Below are 10377 nucleotides of genomic sequence, written 5' to 3'. Positions count from 1 at the left end.
TAGGGACCGGCTCTATATGTTGCCAACTTATACTTCCCAAGTGCTTAGTTCAGTGCTGTGCACACAGTAAGTGCTCAATAAATACGATCGAAAGAATAAATGAATGGTACAAATCATTTATGAAGAGACACATCACCTGGAAGGCAAGGAGTGTTTCACTGGTACAAAAGTGTTTTCCGGTGTGTTCAAAGTAACAGTACCTTTTAAATTCTAGGAAAATTGCATTTTTTTTACCATGATGTTTTAGCTAGGACTTGTATAACTTATTGCTTTCTTGACATCTTTGAGATTTTACCTACCTAATCTGAACCGTGTACATTACTTTCCGGTCACAGCGGGGAATTCTTGTTCATTGCAAGCACACCATTCATCTTTCAGCTAGTCCAGACTACATAAATAATAATCATTGCCCATTACTGTCTTCTGGATTACTGACAATTATCCCTCCAGGGACAGGAGCACATTTGAGGTGGGAGGAGGCAAGAAGAGAGAACTGCAGTGGCTGTTACTCTAGCTCCACTATTAGCCTGCTGGGTGAGACCCTGGGCAAGTCACTTAACTTCTCTGGGCCTCTGTTTCTTCATCTGTAAAATGGAGTTTAAATGCCTGTTCTTCCCCTTTATGCCTTCAGCCCCATGAGTGTGAAGGGACTGTGTCTGCTTGTAGCTACTCCAACACCTAGCCCATAGTAAACATTTAACAAATACCATTATTTACAATAATATCATTATTGATTTTCAATAATAATAATAGTACTAATAATAACATTACTATTATGCTGTTCTAGTCAACTCGAGTTCTCTTGATTTAGCATTCCATGCCAGTTCCCCTGATGTAGTGCCAATTTTAGAGATAGCATCAGTGGCAAGAGCCCGGGCTTGAGAGTCAGAGATCATGGGTTCTAATCCCGCTCCACTACTTGTCAGCTGTGTGACTTTGGGCAAGTCACTTAACTTCTCTGGGCCTCAGTTCCCTAATTTGTAAAATGGGATTAAGACTGTGAGCCCCCCATGGGACAACCTGATCACCTTGTATCCTCCCCAGTGCTTAGAACAGTGCTCTTCACATAGTAAGCACTTAACAAATGCCATCATTATTATTATTATTATTGTTGTTGTTATTATTATTGTTATTATTATCACCCAGCAGCTTGATCCTACAACTTTTTTTGTTGTTTCTGAGAAAAGGTTACTCCTTTAGCAAGAGATGCTGAAATCAAGGTAAAAATAGGATGGTTTTTTTAGGGAATTTGCCAAGACCAAGCAGCATTTGATGTCGAAACCAAGTAGATATCCTCCCAGGGAACTTTATAACTAGGTTTTACTGTAAACAGAGGAAACAGGGACAAAAAATTTTAAAAATCTCTTCAAGCCAGAGGTAATTTTCATTGGCCTGTCAAATTTGTATTGTTTCACCTATAGTTACTCTGCTTTGTGAACCAAATCCCCCACTTTGCCTTACTTGTGAAGAAATTGGACTAACACAACTACCTATTTTCCTGCAGAAACTACAGAACACTTTTCCCCACCTTAAAATCAATATCTTTGGAAACTTAATGAAATGGGATAGGAAGAATTTATAGCATTTCTTCTAGACCACTGCTTGATTTCTTTTAAGCTTAGTCTGATTTATTTTAGGTGTCAACGTTTGGCCATTTGCTTATTTAGATTGGTTTCAGTTAATGGTCGCAGGTCAAACATTATTCACATCTGTCCAGGGCCAAGCTGATCCCAAACTGCTTGCCCCACCCAGACACTTTCATAGGAATGGAAGTAAAGGCTAATAATTCCTTTCCATTTTCACTAGATCACAATAACAAAGAATAATTAGGCACTTATTAGGTGCTTATTATGTGCCAAGTACTGTATTAAGCTTTGGGTAGATATAAATTTCATCGGGTGGTCACAGTTGCTGTGCCATGAGAGGATCATAGTCTGAGTAGGAGGCAGTAGGATGTAGTCCTCATTTTACAGATGAAGAAACTGAGGCCCAGAGAAGTTAAGTGACTTGCCCATGGTCACACAGCAGACAAGTTGTGGAACCGGAATTAGAAATTGGGTTCCTCTGACTCTGAGGCCTGTGTTCTTTCCACTAGGCCACGATGCTCCTCTTGTTGGGAAAACGCAGACCTGCTGAACACCTTTGCAGAGAAGCACCACCAAGACCATTCACAAAAGTGGTCAGATTTAGGATTTAAGAGAGGGAAAGAAATAAGTAGGAGCTAAGCAGTTCACACACATTTTGTATATTTACAATTTTTTCTGAATTAAAATACTTATTTGGACTCCCAGAATATATTGTAAATTATGTAGCTTGAGCCTTCTCAGGCAATTTAAGTATGTACATATCTTTGAATATTCGTGCTTCCCCCTATTAGTACATCAGTGGTATTTCTTGAGCATTTGCCACAAACATGGCCAAATAGAGATATTCTGAAGGCCGGAAGAAGTGCAAGACTGCAGAGAAGGAGAGAGGTCGATGCAGGTGAGGTAGATTTGGGAACTGATCATGTAATCATAATAATTATCGTGGTATTTATTAAGCGCTTACTATGTGCCAAGCCCTGTTCAAAGCAGTGGGCTAAGGGAAGCAGCGTGGCTCAGTGGAAAAAACCCGGGCTTGGAAGTCAGAGGTCATGGGTTCTAATCCCGGCTCTGCCACTTGTCAGCTGTGTGACTTCGGGCAAGTCTCTGTGCCTCAGTTCCCTCACCTGTAAAATGGGGATTAAGATTGTGAGCCCCATGTGGGACAACCTTAATTACCTTGTATCCCCTCAGCGCTTAGAACAGTGCTTGGCATATAGTAAGCACTTAACAAATACCAACATCATTATTATTATTACAAGGTTTTCAGGTCAGACACGGTCTGATGTAAAGATGGTAGTTGAAGCCATGGGAGCAGATGAGTTCTCCCAGGGAGTCAGTGTAGATGAAGAATAGAAGGGGATCCAGAACAGAGCCTTGAGAGACTCCCACAGTTAGAAGGTGGGAGGCAGAGGAAGAGCAAACTGAGAATGAGCAGCCAGAGAGATAAGAGGAGAATTTGAAGAGGACAATATTATTTAAGACCAGATTAGATAGTGTTTCCAGGAGAAGGGGGTGATCCACAATGTCAAAAGGCTGAGAGGTTGAAGAGGATTAGGATAGAGTAGAGGTCACTGGATTTGGGTAGGAGGGAATCGTTGGTGATGTGACACATTAAAATTAATTACAGAAAGGAGAAATGGGAGAGTATAAGCACATATACCTAAGGGCTGTGTGCTGGGGTGAGTATCACGTGCTTAAGGGTTACAGATTCAAGCGTGTAGGTAAAGAAGAAGGACCATGAGTGGAGGAAATGACCTCCTAGTTAAGGGAGGTCTCTCAGAGGAGGTGTGATTTTAGGAGGGCTTTGAAAGTGGAGAGAGTGGTGGTCTGACAGAAATGAATGGGGAGAGAGTTCCAGGCCATGGTGAGGAAATGTGCAAGGAGTAGATGGTGAGACAGTTGAGATATTGATAAGAGTAGGTTGGCACAAGAGGAATTAAGTGTCTGGGTTGGATAGAAATAGATCAGCTAGGTACCGTCAGAGGGAGAGAGTTGACTGAGTGCCTTAAACCAATGGTAAGGATTCTCCTCTAGACTGTAAGCTCCTTGTGGGCAGGGAATGTGTCTACCAACTCTCTTTTATTTTACTCTCCCAAATGCTTAGTCATTGCTCAGCACACAGTAAGTGCTTCATAAATATAACTGATTGATTGATGTGGAGGTGGATGGGCAACTACTGGAGGTTTGTGAGTAGTGTGTTGATGTGGGCTGAAATTTCTTTAAGAAAAATGCTCCAGGCAGCTCGTTTTCCAGACTGTAAGCTCATCTTGGGCAGGGAACATGTCTATCAACTCTATCATATTGCACTCTCCCAAGTGCTTAGAACAGTGTTGTGCACCCAATAAGTGCTTAATAAATATGATTAATTGATTTTGATTAAATTGAAATATGAACTGGAGCTGGGAGAGACAGGAGGCAGGGAGATCAGCAAGGAGGCTGATGCAGTGGTTAAGGCAACAGCAGTTTGCATCGGGAGAAAGGGGAGGATTCTGGAAATGTGGTGAAGATAAATCTGACAGGATTTGGTAGTAAACTGAATATATGGGTGGAACACTTACTGTGGGCAGAGCACTCGACTGAGCATTTGGGGAGAATGTAATAGAGTATGGTGGGTGATATTATCCCTGCTTTCCTTGGAGCTCTCCTTGGGTACTTTCCCAAGTGTTCACTGGGGTGCAGTGTCCAGAGTTAGTGGTCAATAAATCATCATTGTCATCATCATCAATCGTATTTATTGAGCGCTTACTGTGTGCAGAGCACTGTACTAAGCGCTTGGGAAGTACAAGTTGGCATCATATAGAGACAGTCCCTACCCAACAGTGGATTCACAGTCTAAAAGAGGGAGACAGAGAACAAAACCAAACATACTAACAAAATAAAATAAATAGAATAGACATGTACAAGTAAAATAAATAAATAAATAAATAGAGTAATAAATATGTGCAAACATATATACATATATACTGGTGCTGTGGGGAAGGGAAGGAGGTAAGATGGTTGATTGATTGTTTGATGGATGGGAAGAAGGCCTTGCTAAGCTTTGTTTGATGGATGGGAAGAAGGCCTTGCTAAGCTGGACAATGAGGTTCTCTCTGGTGGCCAACATTTACGATTAAGGGTTGTTTAAAAGCAGCTTTTGACACTTTTCCTAAGGACTACTTTTCATAAAATAAAGAAGCTGAAGGGATTGTAAAGCTGAAAACTAAGGTACCGAGAAATATTACAGAATAGCATAGCTAAACTGAAAATCCAAGGCCCTCCTCTAGACTGTATGGTTATTATGGGCAGGGAACATGTCTGCTAATTAATAATAATAATAATGTTGGTATTTGTTAAGCACTTACTATGTACCAAGCAGTGTTTTAAGCATTGGAGTAGATACAAGGTATCAGGTTGTCCCATGTGGGGCTCATAGTCTTCAACCCCATTTTTCAGATGAGGTACTGAAGTCCAGAGAAGTTAAGTGACTTGTCCAAGGTCACACAGCTGACAAGTGGCGGAGCCAGGATTAGAACCCATGACCTCCGACTCCCAAACCCAGGCTCTTGCCACTAATAATAATAATGGCATTTATTAAGCACTTAATATGTGCAAAGCAGTGTTCTAAGCACTGGGGAGGTTACAAGGTGATCAGGTTGTCCCACGTGGGGCTCACAGTCAATCCCCATTTTACAGATGAGGTAACTGAGGCACAGAGAAGTTAAGTGATTTGCCCAAAGTCACACAGCTGACAGGTGGCAGAGTCAGGATTTGAACCCATGACCTCTGATTCCAAAGCCCGGGCTCTTGCCACTAAGCCAAGCTGCTCCTCTATCTGCTGTATTGTACTCTCCCAAGCACTTAGAACAGTGCTCTGCACATAGTAAGTGCTCAGTGAATATGACTGATTAGTTGATTGCCTCGTGTCTCTATATAAAACTATACTGTCCTATACTGTGACTGGGTGGTTAGCAGACTTCCCTTAACATTCCTTTCTCAGGAAAGCGGGTGTGTGCCCGTTTATTCTGAAGATGCTAATGATGAAATTGTCTAAACAATTTTCCAATTCCGCTTATGTATTAACACCTCTAGCTAATAATTCCCCACATTTTTCACCCTCGTCAAATATCGGGGACATTGCGTGAGCCGACTTTTTAACTTATTTGATAAAGGTGTTCAATAAATGCCACTGTCAATGATAAAATGTTAACGAGTACCTTATCTGTGTTATAAACAGCAGAGTTTTTGTAGATGATGTATGCGATTTTCTTCCCTACTTCTTTCATTTTTATAATTTCTGGGTGTGAACAGGAATTTTTTTATTATTATTCCTTTTTATAGTGTTTCCATAAAATAAACGCTATGTGTCAAACACTGTTCTAAGGGCTGGGATTCTAAGTTCTGTTCTAAGTGCTGCCCCTCTTCCTCCCCCTCCTCCCTCTGCCCCTCCTCCTCCTCCCTTCCTCTTCCCCTCCTCCTCCTCCTCCTCTCTTCTTCCTCTCCTCCTCTCCCTCCTCTCCCTCCTCTTCCTTCTTCTTCTTCTCCTCCTCCCCCTCCTCCTCCTCTCCTCCTTCTCCTGCCTCCCCCCTTCCTCCTCCCACCCCCAGTCCCAACTTTGGCTTGGGGGGGTCTCCAGTGCTCCTTAGCGCCTCTGTGCTTCATTCATTCATTCATTCATTCATTCATTCATTCAATCATATTTATTGAGCACTTACTGGGTGCAGAGCACTGTACTAAGCGCTCCTTAAGTACAACACTGCTGTATAAAGAGAGGCAATCCCTGCCCACAACAGGCTCGCAGTCTAGAGGGGGCAGAGACGGACATCAAAACAAGTAAACAGACATAATAACAATAATAATAATAATAATGGCATTTGTTAAGCGCTTACAATGTGCAGAGCACTGTTCTAAGCGCTGGGGGTGGATACAAGGTGATCAAGTTGTCCCACATGGGGCTCACAGTCTTAATCCCCATTTTACAGATGAGGTAACTGAGGCTCAGAGAAGTTAAGTGACTTGCCCAAGGTCGTACAGCAGACATGTGGCGGAGCTGGGATCAATATAAAGAAATAGAATTATGGATATGTACATGTATACACAAGTGTTATAATAATAATAATCATGGTATTTGTTAAGCGCTTACTATGTGTATTTGTTCAGCGCTTACTATGTGGCAAGCACTGTTCTAAGCCCTGGGGGAGGAAGCAGCGTGGCTCAGTGGTACGAAGACGGGCTTTGGAGTCGGAGGTCATGGGTTCAAATCCCGGCTCCGCCAATTGTCAGCTGTGTGACTTTGGAGTCACTTCACTTCTCTGTGCCTCAGTTACCTCATCTGTAAAATAGGGATGAAGACAGTGAGCCCCCCGTGGGACAGCCTGATCTCCTCGTAACCTCCCCAGCGCTTAGAATAGTGCTTTGCACATGGTAAACACTTAACAAATCCCATCATCATCATTTTATTATTATTATTACAAGGTAATCAGGTTGTCCCACTTGGGGCTCCCCGTCTTAATCCCCATTTCACAGATGAGGGAATTGAGGCCCAGAGAAGTTAAGTGACTTGCCCAAAGTCTCACAGCTGACAAGTGGCAGAGCCGGGATTAGAACCCACAACCTCTTTTGCCACTAAGCCAGGCCGCTTAGTGCTAATGAGGTGGGGAGAGGGGGTAGAGCAAAGGGAGCGAGTTGGGGTGACGGGGATGGGAGGGGGAGCTGAGGAAAAGGAGGCTTAGTCTGGGAAGGCTTCTCGGTGGAGGTGAGCTTTTAGTAGGGCTTTGAAGGAGGGAAGAGTAATTGTCTGTGGGATTTAGGAGGAAGGGCATTCCAGGCCAGAGCCAGGATGTGTGCCAGTGGTTGGCAGTGAGAGAGGGGATACTGAGGCACAGTGAGAAGTTTAGTCGTTGCGTCTCTGCACCTCGCTGTGCCAAGGCGTCTCTGCCCCTCCTTGTGCCTCTGTGCCTCGCTGTGCCGTAGCATCTCTGCGCCTTGTTGTGCCAGTGCTCCGAGCTGTGCCAAGGCGCCCCTGTGCCTCGTTGTGCCATTGAAAGAGCCTCGGCTTGGGAGTCAGAGGACTTGGATTCTATGATCCTTGCCTTCGTGGAGGTTGTAGTATAGTAGTATATAGTAGTATAGTACATAGTATCCTGTATATATGTTTGTACGCATTTATTACTCTATTTTACTTGTACATATTCTATTTATTTTATTTTGTTATATGTTTTGTTTTGTTGTCTGTCTCCCCCTTCTAGACTGTGAGCCCGCTGTTGGGTAGGGACCGTCTCTATATGTTGGCAGCTTGTACTTCCCAAGCGCTTAGTACAGTGCTTTGCACACAGTAAGCGCTCAGTAAATACGATTGAATTGAATTGAATTGAATTGCCTCTCTGTGCCTGTTTGTGCCAGTGCGCCTAGCTGTGCCAAGGTGCTTCTGTGCCTCGTTGTGCCATTGAGCCTCTATATCTGGCTTTGCCAAGAGGCCTCTGTGCCTTGTTGTTCCTGTGCGCGTAGCTGTGCCAAGGTGACTCTGCTCCTCGTTGTGCCCTTGCGCCTAGCTGTGCCAAGGCGCCTCTGGGCTCGCTGTGCCATGGCGTCTCTGCCCCTCCTTGTGCCTCTGCGCCTCGCTGTGCCCTGGCATCTCTGAGCCTTGTTGTACCAGTGCGCATAGCTGTGCCAAGAGGCCTCTGCGCCTCGTTGTGCCATTGCCTCTCTGCGCCTCGTTGTGCCAGTGAGCATAACTGTGCCAGGGCGGCTCTGTGCCTCGTTGTGCCATTGCACCTCTGTGCCTGGCTGTGCCAAGGCACCTCTGCAGCTCGTTGTGCCATTGCGTCTCTGCGCCTCTTAGTGCCAGTGCACCTAAATATGCCAAGGCCCCTCTGTGCCTCGTTGTGCCATTGTGCCTCTGCGCCTGGCTGTGCCAGGATGCCTCTGCACCTCGCTGTGGCATTGAGCCTCTGTGCCTGGCTGTGCCAAGGTGCTTCTCTGCCTCGTTGTGCCATTGCGCCTCTGCACCTCGATATGCCAGTACGCCTCTGCAGCCCGTTGTGCCATTGCGCCTCTGCACCTCACTATGCCAGTGCGCCTAGCTGTGCCAAGGTGACTTTGCTCCTCATTGGGCCTTTGCGCCTCTGCCCCTCGTTGTGCCAGTGTGCCTAGGCGCCTCTGCGGGCGGCAGGCTGTGCCACTGCGCCCATGCGAGGGGCTGTGCCAAGGTGCCTCTGCGCCTTGTTTTTCCAGTGCGTGAGGCTGTGCCCAGGCGCCTCTGCACTTACATATATGTTATATATATATATGTTACCAACTTGCGCTTAGTACAGTGCTCTGCACACAGTAAGCGCTCAATAAATACGATTGATGATGATGATGCACTTCGCTGTGCCATTGCGCCTCAGCCCCTCGTTGTACCATTGCGCCTCTGCCCCTCGTTGTACCATTGCGCCTCTGCCCCTCGTTGTGCCAGTGTGCCTATCTGTGCCAAGGCGCCTCTGCACCCCTTTGTGCCATTGCACCTCTGCCCCTCGTTGGGCCAGTGTGCCTCTGCGTGCCAAGGTGCCTCTGCACCTCATTGTGCTAGTGCGCCTCTTCCCCTCGTTGTGCCAGTGTGTCTACCTGTGCCCAGGTGTCTCTGCGCCTCGTTGTGCCAGTGTGCCTATCTGTGCCAAGGTGCCTCTATACCCCTTTGTGCCATTGCGCCTCTGCCCCTCGTTGTGCCAGTGTGCCTATCTGTGCCAAGGCGCCTCTATACCCCTGTGTGCCATTGCGCCTCTGCCCCTTGTTGTGCCAGTGTGCCTCTGTGTGCCAAGGCGCCTCTGCCCCTCGTTGTGCCATTGCGCCTTTGTCCCTCTATGTGCCATCGCGCCTCTGCCCTTCGTTATGCCGGTGTGCCTATCTGTGCCAAGGCACCTCTGCCCCTCTTTGTGCCAGTGAGCCTACCTGTGCCAAGGCGCCTCTGCGCCTCGTTGTGCCATTGCGCCTCTGCCCTTCGTTATGCCGGTGTGCCTATCTGTGCCAAGGCGCCTCTGCCCCTCGTTGTGCCTGTGTGCCTATCTGTGCCCAGGAGCCTCTGTGCCTCGCTGTGCCATTGCGCCTCTGCCCCTCGTTCTACCAGTGTGACCATCTGTGCCCAGGCGCCTCTGCCCCTCGTTGTGCCAATGAGCCTCTGCCCCCTCGTTGTGCCAGGGTGCCTATCTGTGCCAAGGCGCCTCTGCCCCTCTTCGTGCCAGTGTGCCTATCTGTGCCAAGGCGCCTTTGCCCCTCTCTGTGCCATTGTGCCTCTGCCTTTCGTTGTGCCTGTGTGCCTATCTGTGCCAAGGCGCCTCTGCCCCTCGTTCTACCAGTGTGCCCATCTGTGCCCAGGCGCCTCTGCCCCCTCGTTGTGCCAGGGTGCCTATCTGTGCCAAGGCGCCTCTGCCCCTCTTTGTGCCAGTGTGCCTATCTGTGCCAAGGCGCCTTTGCCCCTCTCTGTGCCATTGCGCCTCTGCCCTTCGTTGGGCCGGTGTGCCTATCTGTGCCAAGGCGCCTCTGCCCCTCATTGTACCAGTGTGCCTCTGCCCCCTCTTTGTGCCAGGGTGCCTGTCTGTGCCAAGGCCCTTCTGCCCCGCTTTGTGCCAGTGTGCCTATGCTTTGTGCCAGTGTGCCTATCTGTGCCACGGCGCCTCTGCCCTTCGTTGTGCCGGTGCGCCTATCTGTGCCAAGGCGCCTCTGCCCCTCGTTGTGCCAATGAGCCTTTGCCCCTCGTTGTGCCAGTGTGCCTCTGCCCCCTGTTTGTGCCAGTGTGCCTATCTGTGCCAAGGCGCCTCTGCGCCTCGTTGTGCCA

Source organism: Tachyglossus aculeatus, chromosome 14 (genome assembly GCF_015852505.1).
Source record: "Tachyglossus aculeatus isolate mTacAcu1 chromosome 14, mTacAcu1.pri, whole genome shotgun sequence".
In the NCBI taxonomy this organism is placed as follows: domain Eukaryota; kingdom Metazoa; phylum Chordata; class Mammalia; order Monotremata; family Tachyglossidae; genus Tachyglossus; species Tachyglossus aculeatus.
The sequence above is the reverse complement of the archived record's forward strand: the minus strand, read 5'-3'. Positions refer to the sequence as shown.